General features: G+C 46.0%; 1 long non-coding RNA gene across 1 annotated transcript; it reads right to left on the reverse strand.

Annotated features, from left to right (window-relative positions):
• Positions 1-2,031: 2,031 nt before the first annotated feature.
• Positions 2,032-3,378, reverse strand: LOC138614821 (uncharacterized). Its single transcript, XR_011310347.1, has 3 exons — positions 3,329-3,378; positions 2,318-2,394; positions 2,032-2,091 (listed from the first exon to the last, which is right to left on the reverse strand). It is a non-coding gene; the product is annotated as an uncharacterized lncRNA (long non-coding RNA).
• Positions 3,379-6,473: the final 3,095 nt, after the last annotated feature.

A 6,473-nucleotide genomic window follows, 5' to 3' on the forward strand; every position in this document is an offset into this window, starting at 1 on the left:
ATCATCTCTAACAGCCTCCATAATCTCTGACTCCCTCTAACACCCTCCGTCATCTTTAACACCCTGTAAAAACTTCTGTCATCTCTAACACCCTCCGTCCTACGTAACTCCCTCCATCATCTCTAACAACCTCCATCATCTCTAACAGACTCCGTCAAGTCTAACACCCTCGAAAAACCTCCGCCAAATCTAACACATTCCATCTTCTCTAACACCCTCCTTCATCTCTAACACCCTCCATCATCTGTAACACCATCTAACAATCGCCGTCATCTCTATCACCCTCCTTCATCTCCAACACCCTCTACAAATCTCCGTCATCCCTAACACCCTCCATCATCTCTAACAATCTCCGCCATCTCTTACACCCTCTAAAAACTCCGTCCTCTCTGACACCCTTCGTCATCTCCAAGACCCTCAAAAACTCTCTGTCATCACAAACACCATTAACCACCCTCCATCGTCTATAACATCCCCTAACACCCTCCGTCATCTCTAACAGCCTCCATCATCTCTAACACCCTCTTTAATCTCTGACACCCTCTAACACTCTCCGTTATCTCTCACACCATCCGTCAAGTCTAACACCCTCCATCATCTCCACTCCCCCGGAATTTCTGACAGCCTCCGTCGTCTCTAACACCCTCTAACTCCCTCCGTCATCTCTCACACCATCCTTCATCTCTAACACCCTCCATCATCTCTAACACCCTCCGTCATCTCTAACACCTTCTGAAAACCTTCGTCATCTCTAACACCCGGAAAAAACATCTGTCATCCTTAACACCTCCATCACCTCTAACACCCTATGTCATCTCTAACAACCTCCATCATCTCTAACACCCTCCATCATCTCTAACAGCCTCCATCATCTCTAACAGCCTCCATAATCTCTGACTCCCTCTAACACCCTCCGTCATCTTTAACACCCTCTAAAAACCTTCGTCATCTCTTACACCCTCCATCATCTCTAACACCCTATGTCATCTCTAACGATCGCCGTCATCTCTAACACACTCCATCATCTCTGACACCTTCTGAAAACCTTCGTCATCTCTAACACCCAATAAAAACATCCTTCATCCTTAACACCTCCATCACGTCTAACACCCTATATCATCTCTAACAGCCTCCATCATCTCTAACACCCTCCATCATCTCTAACACCCTCCGTCATATCTAACAGCCTCCATCATCTTTAACACCCTGTAAAAACTTCTGTCATCTTTAACACCCTCCATAATATCTAATACCCTCTAAGAACCTCGGTCATCTCTTACACCCTCCGTCAAGTCTAACACCCTCCAAAAACGTCCGTCATATGTAACACCCTCCATCCTCTCTAACAACCTCCATCATCTCTAACAGACTCCGTCAAGTCTAACACCCTCGAAAAACCTCCGCCAAATCAAACACATTCCATATTCTCTAACACCCTCCTTCACCTCTAACACCCTCCATCATGTCTAACACCCCCCTTCATCTCTGACAGCCTCCGTCATACCTAACACCCTCTAAAAACCTCTGTCATCTCTAACACCCTCCATCATCTCTAACACCCTCCGTCAAGTCTAACACCCTCAACAAATTTCCGTCATCTCTAACACCGTCTAAAACACTCCATCATCTCTAACAGCCTCCGTCATCTCTTACACCCTCTAACACTGTGTGTCATCTCTAACACCATCCTTCATCTCAGACACCCCCCGTCATCTCTACCAGCCTCCGTCATCTCTAACACCTTCTGAAAACCTTCGTCATCTCTAAAACCCTGAAAAAACATCTGTCATCCTTAACACCTCCATGACCTCTAACACCCTATGTCATCTCTAACGATCGCCGTCATCTCTAACACCCTCCATCATCTCTGACACCTTCTGAAAACCTTCGTCATCTCTAACACCCAATAAAAACATCCTTCATACTTAACACCTCATCTCTAACAATCTCCATCATCTCTAACACCCTCCGTCATCTTTAACACCGTCTACAAACCTTTGTTATCTCTAACACCGTCTAACACTCTCTGTCATCTCTAACACACTTTAACACCCACCATCATCTCTAACAGCCTCCATCATCTCTAACACCCTCCGTCATCTCTAACAGCCTCCATCATCTGTAACACCCTGTAAAAACTTCTGTCATCACCCTCTAACAACCTCCATCATCTCTAACATCTCCGTCCGTCATATGTAACACCCTCCATCATCTCTAACAACCTCCATCATCTCTAACAGACTCCGTCAAGTCTAACACCCTTGAAAAACCTCCGCCAAATCTAACACGTTCCATATTCTCTAACACCCTCCTTCACCTTTAACACCCTTCTTCATCTCTAACACCCTCCTTCATCTCTAACACCCTCCGTCATCTCTTACACCATCTAACAACCTCCATCCTTTACACCTCCATCACCTCTAACACCCTACATCATGTATAACAACCTCCATTATCGATAACACCCTCCGTCATCTCTAACACCCTCCATAATCTCTGACGCCCTCTCACAACCTCTGTCAAGTCTAACACACTCCACCACCACTAGCACCCTCTAACATCCTCCGTCATCTCTACCAGCCACCATCATCTCTAACACCCTCTGTCAAGTCTAACCCTCTCTATCAACTTCAGTCATATCTAACACCCTCCATCTTCTCTCACACCATCTGTCAAGTCTAACACCCTCCATCATCTCCACCCCCCCGGAATCTCTGACAGCCTCCGTCATCTCTAACACCCTCTAACTCCCTCCGTCATCTCTCACACCATCCTTCATCTCTACCAGCCTCTGTCATCTCTAACACCTTCTGAAAACCTTCGTCATCTCTAACACCCTGTAAAAACATCTGTCATTCTTTACACCTCCATCACCTCTAACACCCTCCGTCATCTCTAACAGCCTCCGTTGTCTCTGACATCTCTAAAACCCTCCCTCATCTGTAACACCCTCCAACATCCTTAACACCTACGTCACCTCTAACACCCTCCGTCATCTCTTACAGCCTCCATAATCTCTAACACCCTCTTTAATCTCTGACACCCTCTAACACCCTCTGTCATCTCTCACACCATCCGTCAAGTCTAACACCATCCATCATCTCCACCGCCCCGGAATCTCTGACAGCCTCCGTCATCTCTAACACCCTCTAACTCCCTCCGTCATCTCTCACACCATCCTTCATCTCTAACACCCTCCGTCATCTCTAACACCCTCCGTCATCTCTAACACCTTCTGAAAACCTTCGTCATCTCTAACACCCTGAAAAAACATCTGTGATCCTTAACACCTCCATCACCTCTAACACCCTATGTCATCTCTAACAACCTCCATCATCTCTAACACCCTCCATCATCTCTAACAGCCTCCATCATCTCTAACAGCCTCCATAATCTCTGACTCCCTCTAACACCCTCCGTCAGCTTTAACACCCTCTAAAAACCTTCGTCATCTCTTACACCCTCCATCATCTCTAACACCCTATGTCATTTCTAACGATCGCCGTCATCTCTAACACCCTCCATCATCTCTGACACCTTCTGAAAACCTTCGTCATCTCTAACACCCAATAAAAACATCCTTCATCCTTAACACCTCCATCACGTCTAACACCCTACATCATCTCTAACAATCTCCATCATCTCTAACACCCTCCGTCATCTTTAACACCGTCTACAAACCTTCGTTATCTCTAACACCGTCTAACACTCTCTGTCATCTCTAACACCGTTTAACACCCACCATCATCTCTAACAGCCTCCATCATCTCTAACACCCTCCGTCATCTCTAACAGCCTCCATCATCTTTAACAGTCAAAATCTCTAACATCTTTAACACCCTCCGTCATCTCTAACAACCTCTAAAAACTTCTCGGTCATCTCTAACACGTCAACCTCGTCATCTCTAACACCCTCCGTCATATGTAACACCCTCCATCATCTCTAACAACCTCCATCATCTCTAACAGACTCCGTCAAGTCTAACACCCTCGAAAAACCTCCGCCAAATCTAACACATTCCATATTCTCTAACACCCTCCTTCACCTCTAACACCCTCCATCATCTCTAACACCCCCATCTCTAAATCTCTGACACCCTCCATCATCACCTCTAAAACCCTCCATCATCTCTAACACCCTCCGTCATCTCTAACACCCTCCTTCATCTCCACCCTCACGTCATCTCTAACACCCTCCGTCATCTCTAACACCCTCCATCATCTCTAACACCCTCCGTCATCTCTTACGTCCCTCTAAAAACCTCCGTCATCTCTGACACCCTTCGTCATCTCCAAGACCCTCAAAAACTCTCTGTCATCACAAACACCATTAAACACCCTCCATCGTCTATAACATCCATCCTCTAATACCCTCCGTCATCTCTAACAGCCTCCATCATCTCTAACACCCTCTAAAAACATCCGTCATCTCTGGCACCTCCATCACCTCTAACACCCTCCGTCATCACTAACACCCTCCAACAATCTCCATCATCTCAAACACCCTCCATCATCTCTGACAATCTACATCATCTCTAACACCCTGTAACACCCACCGTCATCTCTAACACCACACTTAATCTCTAACACCCCCTCGTCATCTCGAACAGCCTCCATCATCTCTAACACCCTCTAAAAACCTCCATCATCTCTAACACCCTCCATCATCTCTAACACCCTCCGTCATCTCTAACACCCTCCAACATCTCTCCGTCATCTCTAACACCCTCTATCAAACACCCTCCGTCATCTCTAACAGCCTCCGTCATCTCTTACACCCTCTATCACCCTCCGTCATCTTTACCACCCTCCGTCATCTCTAAAACCCTTCGTCATCTCTTACGTCATCTAACAACCTCCATCCTTTACACCTCCATCACCTCTAACACCCTACATCATGTCTAACAACCTCCATTATCGATAACACCCTCCGTCATCTCTAACACCCTCCATAATCTCTGACGCCCTCTTACAACCTCTGTCAAGTCTAACACACTCCACCACCTCTAACACCCTCTAACATCCTCCGTCATCTCTACCAGCCTCCATCATCTCTAACACCCTCTGTCAAGTCTAACCCTCTCTATCAACTTCAGTCATATCTAACACCCTCCATCTTCTCTAACACCGTCCGTCATCCTCTAACACCATCCATCATCTCTAACACCATCTCTGACACCCTTCATCTCTAACACCCTCTAACAACCCGTCATCTCTAACACCCTCCATCATCTCTAACACCCTCTGTCATCTCTAACACCCTCAACAAATTTCTGTCATCTCTAACACCGTCTAAAACACTCCGTCATCTCTAACAGCCTCCGTCATCTCTTACACCCTCTAACACTCTTTGTCATCTCTAACACCATCCTTCATCTCAACACCCTCCGTCATCTCTACCAGCCTCCGTCATCTCTAACACCTTCTGAAAACCTCTAACACCATCGTCATCATCTAACACCCTGAAAAAACATCTGTCATCTCTAACAACCTCCATCATCTCTAACACCCTCCATCATCTCTAACACCCTCCATCATCTCTAACAGCCTCCAAAATCTCACTCCATCCTCTGAAACCCTCCATCATCTCTAACACCCTCGTCATCTCTAACACCCTCTATCTCTAACACCTCTCGGTCATCTCTAACACCCTCCAACATCTCTAACAAAACTCCGTCATCTCTAACACCCTCCATCATCTCTAACACCCTCCTCCGTCATCTCTAACACCTTCTAAAAACCTCCGTCATCTCTAACAACAATAAAAACCTCCGTCATCTCTAACACCTCCATCACTCTAACACCCTACATCATCTCTAACAACCTCCATCATCTCTAACTAACATCCGTCATCTGTAACACCCTCTAAAAACCTCCCTCATCTGTAACACCCTCCATCATCTCTAACACCTTCTGAAAACCTTCGTCATCTCTAACACCCAATAAAAACATCCGTCATCCTTAACACCTCCATCACCTCTAACACCCTACATCATCTCTAACAACCTCCATCATCTCTAACACCCTCCATCATCGTCATCTCTAACACCCTCTAAAACACTCCGTCATCTCTAACAGCCTCCGTCATCTTTACAACACCCTCCGTCATCTTTAACACCAATTCTAACAAAATCATCTCTAACTCACCATCCTAACACCTCCATCATCTCTAACCCTCCATCATCTCTGTAACACCCTCCATCATAAATCTCACTCCGTCATCTCTAACACCACAATTCATGTCTAACACCTCCTCCGTAATCTCTAACAGCCTCCATCATCTCTAACACCTTTCGTCATCTCTAACACCCTCAAAAAACCTTGATCATCTCTCACACCCTCCGTCATCCCTAACACCATCCATCATCTCTAACACCCCCATCATCTCTAACACCACAATTCATGTCTAACACCTCCCTCGTAATCTCTAACAGCCTCCATCTTCTCTAACACCTTTCGTCATCTCTAACACC

Source organism: Brachyistius frenatus, unplaced genomic scaffold (genome assembly GCF_029030835.1).
Source record: "Brachyistius frenatus isolate BFR_SWC_R1_liver_20210118 unplaced genomic scaffold, ASM2903083v1 Contig_584, whole genome shotgun sequence".
In the NCBI taxonomy this organism is placed as follows: domain Eukaryota; kingdom Metazoa; phylum Chordata; class Actinopteri; family Embiotocidae; genus Brachyistius; species Brachyistius frenatus.